Source organism: Acinonyx jubatus, chromosome B1 (assembly GCF_027475565.1).
Source record: "Acinonyx jubatus isolate Ajub_Pintada_27869175 chromosome B1, VMU_Ajub_asm_v1.0, whole genome shotgun sequence".
In the NCBI taxonomy this organism is placed as follows: domain Eukaryota; kingdom Metazoa; phylum Chordata; class Mammalia; order Carnivora; family Felidae; genus Acinonyx; species Acinonyx jubatus.
In genome coordinates, this window is record NC_069382.1 from 85,685,762 (window position 1) to 85,702,835 (window position 17,074).

The 17,074-nt window shown below is 39.4% G+C and overlaps 1 pseudogene; it reads right to left on the reverse strand.

Annotated features, from left to right (window-relative positions):
- Nucleotides 1-438: 438 nt before the first annotated feature.
- The window catches only part of LOC113603057 (SH3 domain-containing protein 21-like), a 44,251-nt pseudogene continuing 27,615 nt past the window's right edge, over nucleotides 439-17,074 (reverse strand).

Here is a 17,074-nt window from a genome sequence, read left to right on the forward strand (position 1 = left end):
TTCCTATTTACTCTTTTAAACCATAGCTTTTAGGTTCCTAATCTAGAGCTTGAGAGATTTTACTGGGACCTTTTGTTTTAAAATCTTTTCTTTTTACTTCCTGTCTTTTTTTTTTTCCCTCCACGTACAAGGCAGGTTTTTGCATTTCTCAAAGTTGTGTGCAAGGACGGAGGTGGCCGGAATGTGACACCCCCCCCCCCAGAGTCCTGCCTTAGTCCCTCCCTGCCCCATCCTCATGGCCTCTGCATCTGTGCATGGATGGAGCCCTGGATCCTGAACTCCTGAGTCCCCTGCTTCATCTGCACCTCCAGCAGCTGGAGCTTCTACTTCTCGGTCTTCAGCTCCTCCCAGATGTCGGCCAGCTTCCTCTCTAGCTGTACTCCCTGTCTGCTCCCACACTTCCTTAAAGACTGCATCTCCTCCTGTAGCCTCATTATATCACCTATCACGTTCGCTGTCCCTGAGATTTTGAGGGACCAAGGAAAGTAGGGTGGGAGGGTCTTCGAGGTCTGGAGTTGACTTGATGGGATAAGGATTCTTTCGAGTAGGATACCTGCTCTCTCTGGGGCACTTCCTCTTTGGGGAGTACAGCCTCTTTCGAGGTAGCCTCATGCTCCCAGGTGCCTTGGAGAGGAGGGTTGTAGCCTTCTCAAGGGCAGGCATGGACCCTGGATTGGATTTAGACTGGAAGTGGGGGCTGTCCCTCTGATGGAGATGGTGCATCATCATGCAGAGGTGGGGCTCCTCTGGCATGTGGACTTCTTGGGATTGAGTCTTATTGGCTACAAGAGACTTGAACTTTGGCAGGGCTTGCTCCAGAAAGAAGTGATGGAACTGAGTGTTGTCTCTGGTGAAGGTCTCTTCAGAGAGCATCTGCTCAGGGGTGGAGACCTTTTCTAGGGTGGAGGTCTTGTCACCAAGAAGGGCCATCTTTAGGCTAGGGGCTTCATCCTCAGGTGGGACTTCTGGGACAGGGGTCTCATCCCCAGAAATGACACTGTCTGAGCTGGGGGCACTTGTCCAGTCAGGCTCTCCTCCAGGGTGGGGTTGTTTGGGGCTAGAACCTTGAACTCCAGAGTTAGGGCCTCCTCTGAGATGGGGACCTTATCTGGAGTCAGGGTTTCCTCTGAGGTGGGGGCCTTATCTGGAGTCAGGGTTTCCTCTGAGGTGGGGGCCTTATCTGGAGACAGAGTCTTCTCTGGAGTGGGGGTTTTATTCACAGGAGGGGCCTTTGCTAGGCTGCTCTGCCCTTTCTCGTGATTGGTTGCAGAGCACTGCCAGGAAGCCTGGGTTTTCAATCCCTTTCTGCCAGGGTGGCCTGGACCCCCCCCTGAGGAAGCTGCTACTGGAGCCTGAGTCTGGGATGGGCACTCCTAACTGGCTCCACTGGGTGTCTCAGATGGTTTGGCTGTGCTGTGCCCAGTGGGGGGCTGTCACCAGCGTCTTGACTGTAGGGAGGGCTGTTCTGAGCAGCATCTTCTTTGATTCCTTAGTAGGAGCTGATTCCCGAGATACCACTTTCCTTAACCTCCATGGTCTTCCTCAGTACTTTTACCTCATCCTTCTTCCACAGCACCAACTCCTCCGGAGCCTCAGGCTGGTAGTTGGACAGGACCCTGTAGATCTCAGTGCAGAAGACTGTCTGCAGGTAGTCTAGAGGGCTGTCATAGGTCAGGCTGCTCAGCTTGGGCGGCCTACTGGAGACCAGGGCTGACTGAAGGCATGTCTGGGTTCCTGAGGCTTAGGAGCCCACTGTCCAGCAACTCCACAAAGTTGGATGGGAAGGCTGCCAGCTGCTTGTTCTTATTCCCCAGCCACCAGTCACCCCCATTCCCCTTTATCACTTCCACCATCTCCTCAATTTGCAGCTTTAGCTCATCTGCCTGCTCCAGGTTGTAGTTGAAGTTCACTTTGCAGCATCATTGGGGACCTCAAGATTTGGCCGGGCAACCTCAGCTGTATGCAGAGTGAGGGTACCTCCCTGGTGCTGGGCTGAGTCTCTGGGATCTCCTGCCCAAGCGCTCAGGGGAAGAGGCCACAAGATCCTTCTGCTCTCCGGGCAGCCAGCCTGGAGCGGGCCCTTTGCACACCTGCCAGACCAGGTCCCCAGGGGTGCCAGACTCAGCTTGTTCTCCTTCTGCACGTGGTATCCAGCCAGGACCAGCACCTCCGTGGCTTCCAGGTCACACCCCAGGGCAGACTAGGAGAATGGTGCTGTCCTTCAGGTAGCCGCGTACTCCCAGGACCTTTAAGTCCAAGACTTATACCCTTTTGTTTCACAAAGATGTCAAAAGCTCTGCTCAGCTTCTAGAGCTGATTGATGAGAATTCTGAAATCAGTGGATTTTCCTTGGAGAAAAGAGAATGTGAATGCCAGGCTGACCTTTTGCATTCTATTCAACTGAATGAGATACAGCGGTGTAATGGGTTTTCAGAATGATGCCAATTCCTAATCTCTCATGTAATGGTGTTCAGACCTTCATACTACCATAAAGGAGATAGATAGATTTAGGAAGATTCAGGTAACAGAATATGGCAAAATTTTACACTAAACTGAATATTTCTCACATATTATCCCTACCATGCCTGCTAATTTACCTGGCTCCAAGCTATTAATCTATCTCTACATTTATTCATTTGTTTACAGACAAACACATGGATACATGTGTTTATTGTGTCTTATTTTAAAGCTGCAACATTTCATATTGATAATGACAGAATATTCTGAATGTTCTAGGGAGCAATTTAGCCAGTGACACTGCTACTAACTCAGCAAATATCAATTATCAACAATCAAGATGATAATCTTCTCTAAATTCAAATTCTATAGATGTATGTCATTTAAAAAATTATTAGGAATTTTTAAATTAGAAATTTTTAAATTTAGGAATTACTTTGTTTTGAAAATAATTTTTGGTAAACTATAAGTTAGAGAGTTTGGTACGTAAGTAAGTTTCAAGATATTTTTAATATTGAATTTAGTGAATTAAGAAATGAATGGAAAACGAGTAGGACTAATGCAAAGGGCTTAATTACTACTTTCCTCTCAATAAAAAATTACAGTGGTGCCTCAGAAATAAAAAAATGACAATTTTTTTATATAAAAATTAAAATTTTCTATGTGGAAAAAGACACAATAAGACATCAAAATATAAAAATTATTTGAGAGAAAATATTTATAAGACATATGGTAGAATAAGTACAAATATCTTTAAATATTAAAAGCTCCTACCAATTAAGAATGAAATGAAAGGAAAAGCTATTCAGTACAAAAACGGAACAAAAGACAAAATCAGGCCTCCACAGAAATAGAAATGCAAATGGAAAAGAAATATAGGAAGAGATGCTTAATTTGAGTGAAATTCAATTAAAAGATCAATGAGATTCCATTTTCAACCATAAGTTTGTTGATAATCAGAAGATTGAAACATCCAGTTATTTAGATGGTAAAAAGTTGCATATTTTCATGTACTGTCTGTGAGTCAGATTGCCACAACTCTGGGAATGTAATCTGACTCTTGAATTTAATCTGTAATATCTATTAAAATTAAACATTTTTAATGCTTTTTATTTTGAGAGAGAGAGAGAACGAGCAAGGGAGGGTCAGAGAGAGAGGGAGACACAGAATCTGAAGCAGGTTCCAGGCTCTCAGCTCTCAGCACCGAGACTTATGCAGGGCTTGAACCCTCGAACCGTAAGATCATGACCTGAACCAAAGTCGTATGCCTAACTGACTGAGCCACCCAGGCGCCCCTATTAAAATTAAGAGTATACATTTAACACAGCAGTGTGTTTTGTAGAATCTATCTGAAAAACATAAGCCGTAAATATTTTGTGTATACAAAAAAGACATGTGAATCAACATTGTGTTCTGTGATAAAAATTGAAAACAATCTAAAATATTCCTCAATAGAGAAATGTTGAAGAAATTATGCTGTGTTACTGTCCAAACTATGGAATGTTATGCAGCTAGTGACAATACTGACATCCGTGAAACATTAGTAAAAGGAAAACAGACTCAAGAAAAGACTCATTTGTATAGTGAAAGTTCATACTTTTGTAAAAACAACAATAACACCCTCTAATACTTAGGAACACACATTGATTAGTTTATGTTAACATACAAAAATGTTAATAAGAACATATGCCAAGCTATTAATATTGGTATCTTAATGGAGACAATGATTGGAGAAGACAAGATTTGTCATTTTTTTCTTTTACCATATTTATGTTATTCTCTATTTAAAATGAACATGTGCTGCTTTTGTAATTTGAAAATAAATTCTCATAAAGGATAGCGATAATAAACACAACATATGTGAAGGCAAAAATGTCCAAGTAATCAGAGATTTTGTAGTATGTGGTGAGTAATGCTAAGTTTTCTCTTTTAAGGATAAGACTATTCAAATAGAGTCATATGTGTTTATTAATAATGATTGATATTCATTATTTTATAATACAAATGTAAATCAAACTATTTTTCTAAAAATTAAGCACTGATATTTATATCACATGTTTAAAAGAGCTGTTGTTGTATTGCTGGTTTTTGAAAGTTTGCAGATCTATCTCAGACTAAGCTTTATACTACTCCTTAAAGTCTTGAATAAAAATACCTTTTTGTTAATAGTGCCATGAATATTTATTAGAATATTCTCAAATCATTCCATCTAATTCATTTGTAAAATTCCTACTTTTATTGTACCACTCTTTTTATGTTAAAAAATAAAAACTAATCTCTTAACATAAACAGTAAATTCTCTGAGAACAGCTGCGCAGAGAGAACTCAACAAATATTGAGTGATTGATTAGAATACTTAACTCAAATGGTACAGATTAGTTTTATTTTTAAATGTATAATAGACAGTTCAGAAGTTTAAAAGGAATAATCATAATGAAGAATAGAGAATATGGTTAGGGTAAAATAACATTAAACAAGTTGTATATTCTGTGCAAACAACACCACTTTCATGTTCTTTTAGAAGCTGAATTTGTTAATTTCCTTTTGGAAAGTGTGGCATGAAATTGTGGAGAAGTTAATTTCCAAATTCAATTACTTTTCTTAACTCTAACTTATTTAATATTGTTTGCAAACCTGGGTGATTTTATATTCCCTTGTCATGTATATTAGTTTTCTGTGACTGCTGTGACAAATTACCGTACTTGGTAGCTTAAAACAATACAAGTTTATCATCTTAGTCTCATTGTTTGGACCTCTAGAGGTCAGAAGTCCAATGTAGGTCACGCTGGGCTACAATCAAGATAAGGTCAGGGCTGAGTTCCTTTCTGGAGGCTCTTGGAGACAATGCCCGACATTGCTTGGCTCGGGCCCCTTCTGTCTTCAAAGCTGGCAATGGCTATGCAGGTCTTTTTCACATTGTGTAATTCTGACAGTTGACTCTTCTGCTTCCCTCTTCCACATTTAAGGACCCCTTGTGATTAATTGGGCCCTTCTGGATGATCCAGAATAACCCCCCTTTTTATTTTTAAAAACTTTTTAAATGCGTATTTATTTTTGAGAGAGAGAGAGAGAGAGAGAGAGAGAGAGAGAGCGCGAGCGCGAGCGCATGCATGAGTGGGGGGAGGGACAGAGAAAGAGGGAGATACAGATTCCGAAGCAGGCTCCAGGCTCTGAGCTGTCAGCACAGAGCCCGATTTACAGGGCTCAAACTCACGAACTGTGAGATCATGACCGCCCCCTGCCGAAGTTGGATGCTCAACCAACTGAGCCACCCAGGTGCCTCAATCCCTCTATTTTGAAGTCAGCTGATCAACAACCTTAATTCCACCTGCACAGGTAATTCCCCTTTGCCATGTAAAGTAACATAGTCACAAGTGCGGAGGATTAGGACCTAGAACTCTCTTGGGCATCCATTATTCTGCCTACAACATCATTTTGTTGCTTACAGAACTATAGATTGAAATGGAATAGGGTGAGTCAGAGAGATGATAACATTTTTAAGAGATCACACTATCTAAAACAGCAGTTCATATATTATTATTATTATCATTATTTTTAATTGCACCTTCAAGGGAGAAAAACATGTTCTTGATAGTGAAATACAAATAAAAACAAGAGCTGATTATTTGCAAAGGTATTAAATAGGCTCTGAGATACAGGAGTTCTAAAATTCACTTTGAAATTTTGACATCAGAAATATGCAGATTCCCAAACTCTTAAAATTACTGATCCTGGTAATTATTTCTGAATTATTGTCCCTTTATAAGCTCTTTATATTTTAAATTTTTCTTTTACTCTCTATACTTAAAAAACGGCTGTATTTGCCCTTCAAATAAAAGGGTGATTTCATTAAAAATGAACAACTACTTTCTCTGAAGTACATTTTGTTGGCAAAGCATTGTTACAAACCTATGTCTCTGAGTCCAGAGTCTTACTCATTTTCTCCTCTGATCAATGCTCGCTTCTGCTCCAAGTACACTGAGCTAGCTATGGTAGACTTCCATAGGCAACACGTACACATGGCTATGTACACTCAAAGAAGGAGATGTTAAGCATACCCTTGCCCCAGTTGTTCTCTTGCAAGAAGTAAATAGATGAAAACTTCCACTGATTAAATTCACAAATAGGCATGCTGTGCTTGGACTCCCTTTACACTCTTCGGAGGTCTTAGGAGTTTCGTTTATACCGCCCTTGGGAGCAGTAAGAAGAATGAGGGGGAGAGCACATGAAACTCATAGACCTTGCACCTGTTATAGCTGTCTTTAAATCACCTGCTTTGTCTCTGTTTCATTTTCCTAATTTGAAAAATAGGGAGATTAATGACTTGTACTTCCAGTTATCTTCCAGTTCCAAAATTTCGTGATTGAAAGATCTCTTTTTTGAAGACTAAATTCTACTTAGTCTAGAAATTGACAGTTATGGTCATAGTTATCTAAATAATTCTTCTCACTATGACTCTGTCATACATACTTATTGTCAGTGGGAATGACTACTGTCTTCTCAAAAGCCAATTAAGGGGTGTTCTTTCCCTGGTAAGAAAATCCTAAGCACACAGGATATCCCTTAACATGTTTTGAGCCATGGTCTTCTTGAAGTTTTATGGACACTATTCTGTGCCCTCAATTCCCTTAGCTGGCCCTGTCTGTCTTGGCAACCATACCTACTACCACTCACTAGAAGGATCTCTGCCCTGCAGGTCTTTAAGGACAAAATCTGCTCTCTCAGTGAAGCTTACTGCCTGTTTGCTTTTCCAGAAAGGAAAACTGGTACATCCTGCCTTCAGGGCAATATGGGTCTCTGTGTGAGAAAATAAGCAAGGGAAAGTTTTCAGCTTGTTCCTCAGAATTCTTTGTATATGTTTTACTCAGTGTCAGTAAATAGCTTTTATCTCACTAAAATACACACACACACACACACACACAAACACAAAAGCAAAAACAAAGCAGAAACTTTCCACTGTCCATGGAAAGAAACAAGGGGGCTTTTCTTTGTACTGGTGCTTTCCCAGTGTGGGAACCTTGGGGTGAAATTTCTTCTTCATCAGCTTTCTTGAAAGGTGGGGAGAAGGGTATCTTCCTTACTGCGAAGCCCTGTATCTACTTCTCACGTTGGTGTTGGCTTTCTCCAAGACTTTAAATTCTTTTATTTCTGCAGGTTCTGAGGATTGATTTTTGCCTTCCTTTTCTGTATAAAACAGTCGCTACTCACTTTGTGCTTCGAGGATCCTTTCCTCCCGAATTTGACTGATAAGTGGAATGCAAATATGCTTTATAGTAATCGCACATTTATTTGCCCATTTATTCTTTTTTTTTTTGCTCGACTTTTAACTTACCTCCCTAACTCCTTTGAGCCATTTGCTCTCTCACCACGTTCCCACTCAATGGACTTCTATTCATACCTCAAATATGTCGTGCTCCTTTTGACCTTGAATCCTACCTTGCACTGTTTCAACTGTCTGAGTTGCTCTTCCCGTTTGCTATTTGCAAGGCTGACTTCTTATCCTAAATGCTACCTTCTCAGAAAGGGCTTCTCTGACAAGCTTGTGGAAGACAATGTATCTCTATCCCTACGAGTTAGGCCTTCTGTGTTATCTTTCACTCTCAGGTAGAATCCTATCAGTTCATAAGATCTACCAAGTTGGCCTCTGATACCTGAGCACTCACTCTCATAGAAGCAGGGTCTGCCTGTCTGATTTACTGAGTCTCAAGCCATGGAAATCATCACCAAATAGCCCTGCCACAGATCTTGGTGACTGTAAAAACTTTTTATCTCTTCCCTCTTTCCCTCTTCCCAAATAAGCTTCATTAACTTCAGGAGAAGAGTGGGCTCACATCTAAACAACCTATTCTAACTAGGGCTGCAAAGTGTCTTCCCCGTGGGACAAGTTCAGAATTACTTATATTTTTATGTCTTCCTGGTTACCACAAAAGACTGGACTGCACACCTTTCTGTCCCTTCTATGAAATGAGATTGTGTTTCTGGTGGTGTGCCCATTTTAGGGAGGGATGCCAGGTTCTGAGATGTAGGACATTCTTACAGAGATATTCTTTCTTTAGGAAGAGGTTCATTCAGTCTTTTTAAAAAATACTGAGCATCTGAGGTGGGATTTAAGGATCACTTTCTATACATCCTTCTTTATAAGAGTTCCTGGACACCGCAGAGGAATCAGCATGGTCAGCAAGCTCTATCAAAGCTGCATTCATGTTATTCCACTTGAACCTCCAGCCAAGTACTTTAGGTCTGCACAGGGACTTTTAAGAAGGGATTGGAAAGTCCCCATTTTCATCACCATCTCAGCTATCTGGTATTTCCCAAGCCTGCACTGATGTCTGAGAACCCACATAAAAACTCTTACATCTGTTTTCACAGCCAGCCATTATTTCAAAAACACATTGTATCTATTTCTAGGGATAGTAGTCGTTAGTCTGTGTGTAGATAGACAGTCTTCACAGTAGAATTAATGACAACCCAAGGTTGTATTTGGACATTTTATCAAGCTCTTGAATTTAATTTTCTTGTTGGGCAAACCTGAAATTGGTGGGGTGGGGCCCAAAAACATGAATATGTGTTACTTTTCTCCTTGTCACCATTTAAAGAGATTTATGTAGACTCTAGAACTTTCTCCATTTCATAGAAAAAAAGGCTAGTATGGTCCAGAATAGTTTAGCATTTCAATCTCATTTCTGATCTAAAACTCTCCTTTTGTCCTCCCCTTACTGATCAGCCTAAAAAAATGATGTTTGGGGTAGGGGTGGGAAAGCTCTAATCCTGAGACACTGTCTCCTCGTCTTAGATTGGGCTGTCAGATTTATCAAAAACAAAACTAGACACAAAAGAAAAATAGTTAGATTTGAGTTTCGGATAAACAAATTATTTTTATTATAAGTATAATCCAAGTATTTCATAGTACACAGTTATGCGCATTGTTGTTACTGTTTATCTGAAATTCAAATTGATCTGGGCATCATGTATTTTATCTGGTATCCCTACTCTTATCACCTCTGGATCCTCCAGAGTGTTGGAGTTTGGAAAGGAGGAAAGGAAAGAGAAAAATATCTTTTGTGTAACTGAGCACATAATAAGCAATTTCTTCTTGATTGATTCTCGGGGTTCTGCTTTGCTTCTGTGAGTGACAGAAGCTCAAATCGGGGTCCTCTCCTACGGCACATGCATCCTCTTAGGAAGCTCTGCTGGTGACCTCCCAGCGCTCAATTCCCTGCTGCAGGGAATGTGTTCCTGTGTGAGCTCTTCTGAGTCGTCTGAGGAACCCCTTCTGGCAGGAGACCTGGAAGCATAGAAGGAAGATCAGCAAGGCCACTGACAAACTGGAAATCCAAAGTTATTCAAAGATCCATTTCCCCTTTTTACTGATAACCACTCAAAGAGATTAGCTTTCTTGAAGACCCCCTCATGTGGTTTTGGTAGACATTAGTTTAAGTGACAGTAGGAAATAGATACCACTTTCAAAATGGTCAAATGAGAAGCAGTTTACAAAACTTGAAAAGAGACAAACTGTTTACTTTCTATTTAAGGTTGAATGATATTTCATTGTATGTATAGACTACATTTTGTTTATCCATTCATCTATCAATGGGCATGGATTGCTTCTATGTTTTAGCTGTCATAAACAACGTGTTAGGAATGTGGGCATACAAATGTCTCTTTGAGGCCTTGCTTTCCATTGTTTTGAGTATATACTTAGAAGTGGAATTGGTAGGTCATATGGTAATTGTATTTTTATTTTTATTTATGTATTTTTTAAGTGTATTTATTTTGAGAAAGGGAAACAGAGAGAGCAGGGGAGGGCCGGAAGGAGAGAATCTCAAGCAGGCTCTGCACTGGCAGTGTGGAGCCCAACAATGGGCTCGAACCCATCTACCGTGAGATTATGACCTGAGTCAAAATCAAGAGTCAGACACCTAACTAACTGAAGCACCCAGGTGCCCCTGTATTTTAACTTTTTTAAGAAACCGTAATACTGTTTTCCACAGTGGCTGCACCATTTTGCATTCGAACAACAGTGCACACATTCCAATTTCTCCACATCTCCACCTGTACCTTTTTTTTTTTCTTTGTCATAGCCACTTTAATGGGTTGTGAGGTAATAGCTCATTGTGGTTTTTGATTTGCATGATCTTACTGATTACTGATGTTCAAGGGCTTTTCATGTGCTTGTTTGGTCATTTGCGTGTCTTCTTTGGAGAAATGTCTATTCAAAACAGCCTTTTGCTGTTTTATAAGTTGAAGTGTCTGTGTTTTTGTTGGTGAGTTTTTATAGTTTTCCATATATTCTGGATATTAATCCCTAATCAGATAAATGATTTATAAATATTTTATCCCATTCTATGAATTGCCTTTTTATTTATTTTTTTTATTTATTTTTTTTTTAATTTTTTTTTTTCAACGTTTATTTATTTTTGGGACAGAGAGAGACAGAGCATGAACGGGGGAGGGGCAGAGAGAGAGGGAGACACAGAATCGGAAACAGGCTCCAGGCTCTGAGCCATCAGCCCAGAGCCTGACGCGGGGCTCGAACTCACGGACCGCCAGATTGTGACCTGGCTGAAGTCGGACGCTTAATTGTGACCTGGCTGAAGTCGGATGCTTAACCGACTGCGCCACCCAGGCGCCCCTGAATTGCCTTTTTAGAGACAGAAAGTTAAATGATGGTTGCCAGGAGTCGGGGGGAAGGAAAATGGGGAGTTATTGTTTCATGGGTATTGGGTTTCAGTTTTTCCAGATGTGAAGCGTTTTAGAAATGGATGATGGCAATGGTTGTATAATGGATACAAATGAAACTGATACCACTGAAATGTGTACTTAAAAGTGGTTAAGGTAGTCAATGTTGTACATTTCACCACACACACACAAAATTAGAAAAAAAGAACTCACCTGGGAAAGCCTAAGGATGAGAAAATAAAAGCTTGTTATAAAATGATCAAAGTAAAACAATAAATTTCACTCATTCATGAAAAAAATGAGTGTTTAAAAAGATACAGGAAGGATATAAGAAAACCAAAAGGGAAAATTCAATACCCTTGGACTCTTACAGTCACTTTGATGAGGGAGCAAAAGGCAAGCTGTCACCCCTCAAACCCCCACCTTCCCCACCAAGTGGGATAGGTGTGATATTTCTCAGGCACTCCTGGCTGCCCAAGAACAAAGGAAATGGAAAAACAAATGGTTAACTGATAGAGACCAAAGTCATACAGGACATGGGTCTCCATCAGTTTGCAACTATTTTAATGATTTACAAGAAAAAAGGCAATATCCAGAAACCTATAGACTCAGTTTCCTGGAGCCTTAACATCACCCTCCCCTCCATGGTGATGTGGGGAACAAAGGCAAAAAGAAAATATAGAGAAAACGAAATTTCTTTATGACCTTCTGCCATTGACAAGTACTTGAGGGAGGGGATTAGAACTTTTTTTCCGGAAACTCCCTACTGTTTTTAAAAGTTAATGCTTTGCTAGAGGTAAAAATATCTTAGCCTGACAATAGCTAGGCCTCTAGTATCTTAGGAGTCCTCTTTAGCATATGAAAGTCCTTTTGGAAACCTCCCTTTTGTCTTTACCGCCCCCTTCCCCAACCAACTCCAAGGTATATAATCAGCCACTCCTCACAACCCCAGTGCAGCTCTTTCTGCCCACGGGGTCCTGTCCCCATGCTTTAATAAAGTAATCTTTTTGCACCAAAGACCTCTCAAGAATTCTTTCGTGGCCATTGGCTTTGGACCCCCACCACCACTCCAAAACTGCAACAACTATCCCCAAGACTGAAATACTAGGGAGAAAGTGGTAACTGAAGCTGGAGGCAGAGCTGTGTAGAGAAGGTAACCAACATGAGTTGTGTCCTTCACTGCTAGGAACAGCCAGCTTTTGGTAACACCATAAGTCTCCTTCCTCTTTCCCATCTCCTGTTCATTCTCCATAAGAGAGCCAGAGGGCATGAGCACCTGTCGATGCACCCATACTGGTCAGCCTGTCTGGGCGGGATTGTGGATGCTGGGGGTGAGGTGGAGAAGGGTTGGAAGGTGGACTTGAAGTGGAGGAGAAAAGCACATTATAGTCTCTCCTTAGACTAATGACTCTTGATTCTTACTCATTCTCTTTGAACTTTTTAGTCTGATTTTACCTAAGCCTGGAAGGGTATATAATGTTTGCAGCAGCAGACAGAACCTTCAGTAGGCACATGGAGATGTGTATGTGGGCAGTCTCGACAATGTGTGCTATTTAGCACCAATAGTCCTCAGCTTTGGTGTTAGTAGAAATCTCAAACTATTGGAAGAGACTTATTCAACAGCCTGATTCAGGTATAAATTAAATCAATATATTATTAATACACCACCTGGAGGAAGATAGAAGTTTTGTGGAGTCTGAAGTTTATTCAATTTTGTAGAAACTCTTTGAGAAAAGGATACAAAAGTATGAATGCAGATTTAGCTATGAAAGAAACTATTGTTATAGAATTCAAAACCCACATCACATTTGAAAACGTTGACTAATGACGAAGATATCACAAAATCTCCACACCTCTAAGATATTATTTTCTTCTCCTCTTGGGCTGATACTCTTTGAATACTTCTTTACATAAGAAATATAGTATTCTCGATACAGAAAGCTAATTCAGCCCTTCCTCTGAGATAGTTGATTAAAATTTGTGTTTAGAGATATTTTCACCACTTACAATTGCTACCACCATGCCAGGTTTTAGAATTTAAGAAAACCACCATAGTGCATTTATAATTGTATCCAGAAAGCATATTCTTGACACAAGTCAATTCTTTGACTAGATATCAATGTGAATCAAATTCTCTGTTTACAGTTTTAACTCATCTAACGATTAGGATATTTCCCACAGTCTACCTTCTGGCTGTGTACATTTCACATCGTCTACCCATATGCTCTGGTTCCAGGTGCTATAGCATTTGCTCACATTGTGACTTGACCTTTGGACTTGTATGCTTGTGTTATGAAACTGGGTGTGTCTACACAACAGTGTGTTCCTTAAAGCCTCTCCCAGCTGACAATAACCTAAGGCATACATGCCTGCGAACCAAAGAAATATATATATCTCATTAAACTTCATTAAGCTTGCTATAAATGTATTCCTGACTTGACTTCTACTTCACTATCTCAAACGTGCCTGTAATGACTCCAACTTCAGAGCAGGGTGGGATGGAAAGAAATGGTAGTCTTTAATGGTTAGGGTTAAATATCTTATTTTTGCTGAATTTCCAAAAATTCATGACCGTGTGAACACTTCTTTAGATGCTCTTAGCACGTTGAGGGCCCCCAAAGCTTAAACCTCATTTGCTTCATGCTAAACCCATCTCTGTTTCCCAACCCTTTCATCCTGGAGCGCTCAAAATACTTCCTGGGTGGTTGGATATGGTGAGTTCTCCTGTTATGCTCAGATCCTCTTATGAAATCCGGCATCTTGTGCTGTCTTCAGCCTTTCTAAGATAAGATCTCTCAGGGACTTAACATCTGTGAATGTTGGGCCCTTTTGCGCCCCCGTTCCTAGTCCCACAGGCTTTAGTAGGTATTTAGAACGACAAAGTTGCAAGTTTCATTTTTCCTCCAGCTCTCAGGTAAACCTTACAGGTATAACTTGATACCTGGGGATGATATCCCATATACTGCAAATATTTGAGTCCCAGGCTTCTATTAGCTAGACACATGATTAATATAGGAAACCTCAGGATGACTGGGACCAGAAAGCTTCAGACTGTCTCTCTGTTAACTTGAAAACCGTCAGTGGTGCCCTGAGAATAGTATTGGCCAATATTGTTTATGTATTGCACATCTCGATATTAGTTTCATTTTTAGTTATCTAGATGAAGTCTACATCTAGATGAAGCCTGAGATCTTGAAATCACTTTTGGACTACTGGTAATTTTACCGTCAAGGCATTTGAACGAGCTGGTAACGCTTATAATTTTAAGCGAGGCCAGCATCTGAGGAAATTCAGATTGAAATTCTTGTTTCTTTATTCTGCCCAATTGTGGGTAGAATACCAAAGTCAAAAAGACATTTCTTTGATTCTGGGAATAATATGTTCCTCATCCTATTGAATTCTGCTGCTCATTTTGCACTTGTAAGTTTGTAGTTTATATTTATTTATTTATTTATTTATTTATTTATTTATTTAATTTTTGTAAAACTTTTTTAATGTTTATTTATTTTTGAGAGACAGAGACAGAACACAAGCCAGGAAGGGGCAGAGAGAGGGGGAGGCACAGGCTCCAGGCTCTGAGCTGTCAGCACAGAGCCCGACATGGGGCTCAAACCCACAGACCGTGAGATCATGACCTGAGCCGAAGTCAGACGTTTAACCCACTGAGCCACCCAGGCGCCTCTAAATTTATAAATCGTGATAGCATACATATATGCAGATGTGTGCTACATATATGATATGCATATAAAATATTTCTTTTTTTTTCCAGGCATGTAAACGAAACCAATGTCATGTCCCTACTAACGGTGAATGGTCTTCCCCTACAACTGGCCGCACTAGTGTTCAGATATTTAAAACAGAGATCAAGATGAGGTTGCTAAGACTTCAACTATAATTTGGGGCACATATACATATAAAATGAGTGTTTGATGACTTCCCGGGCAGGTTAAGTTCAGGCTTTTTTCTTTCATTGTCATGAGGAAAGAATAAATACAGTGCTAGATGAAAGCAGGGAGGCAAATTGCAATGCAGGAGATGCTTAAGGAGTTCAATAATAACTCACTTACCTACAATATATGGTTGTTGTGACATCCCAATCAGGCGGAGTACATTAAAACATTTTGGAAAATGTAAAATGCTGTAGCCAAACATAATTATGTTTGTGTTTTACAATTATATTTCTCCCTATTTCAATATAAATATTGACCCAATAATCTGTGCATAGCAGGAGTTCTTATTTTAAAAACTCACAAAGGTTTAAATGGATTAAAACATTTCTTGGAGGCCTCATGGTTCTAATTATTCCCATTAAGTTGAACGTAGTTTTCTAAAAATAGTTCACTTTAGAACCATGCAGATTTTAGCGAATAGTATGTTTGAAGACTGTTATTACTGGGGATAAAAATTAAGGCCAATAAAGAATACTCATAAATAGGCTTGAATAAATCCAGTGGAGTAAAATGTAAGATAAGATTTACTTCAATATAGTGTTACCTTAAGTTTCACCTCCCTTCCCACTCTTACCTGCCTGTTTGTTACGCTATTGACAGTGATATTTTCCTATAAATTTCCACTAAAACTTTTTTTCTCCACAATGGAGACATGGATCACAGATGTTGGTAGTTCCTGGTTACCTTTTCCTTCCAACTTTTACTTTGATATTCTGGATGAATTCTCCAGGACTAATATCAGAACAAAGAACGAGACAAAACTCCATTTCTGATTATCGTATATGCCTGTTTGTGGTTCATAAGTCTACAAATGATCAAACTTTGTGTTTAGCTTACAAGCTCTGACTAATACACACAATATGTTAATCTTTAGTTTGCCACATAATTAATACATATTGAAATGTGGATGGATAAATATAAACAATAAATATCTACATATATTTGTACATATAAATTTTTAAACATTGGACCATAAAAGACTAGACCTCTATTTTCCTATTTTATGAGGCTAGTCCAGTTGTAACAATAAGGTGCAGTTTATAAACAGCATTTTATTTATGAGATTATTTGAATTGTGAAGGAATAATCCCTTTGCTTAAAATTATTGAGGTCTAACACCTGTAAATACTTTTTAAACCATAAAAAAATATAACAAAGTTGCTCTCACAACTGAAGATCAAGGGCACATGTCAAACTAAAAAACAGATGTAACATCTGATTTTTAATTCTAGCAAGACACAGTCCATATTTCAGTTTATGTCTTTTCTGATTGATTCAGCAGGCCTGACACTGAACAGCATACAATGTCACCAGCTTGATGAGGTGTGACCTGTCCTAAGGTCACTGAGTAGCTGTAAAAAAAACTTGCACATGTGTTCCCAAGCATTGGGCTTCAAAAGTGGACAGTGTTACTTGGAAATATATTCAAAAATAATGTTTCCAATTGCTATGCACTTTTAAGGTTTACTTTGCTGAAAAGAATATTCTTTGGAATAAATAGCAATATTAGGGATAGAACCAAGAAACATTCATAATAGGAAATATTGAATTACTGTAGTGCAGCAATGATTTTTACATTTCATTAATGAAACAATAATTCCTTTGCTTTAAAATAGACAGTTGAATTAGATAATTGCGTCATTCTCTCTCTAGCTCTAAAAGTCTGTAAGTAAACAATAAAGATCAATACGGAAGAAAGAAAAGCAGTAAGCCAAATGGAGGCTTTCTTCTTATACTTTGTGACTTCGATCTTTGTTCTGGCTCTCCCTTTCAAATCATGTTTTCATTCAATATAATAAGTATCCTAAATGGGAATCATCAAGCTTAAACCAAGCAAAAATTTAGTGATGAGATAAACCAGGAAATATCCAGAAAGGGAGCTGATGTGTTTATAGTTATATCATCTTTGTTCATTGATATGAATATGAAGTTATTTGTATGTCACTAGCAAATTCCTTAGCAAAATGACCTCTGAATCTGTTTTAAAG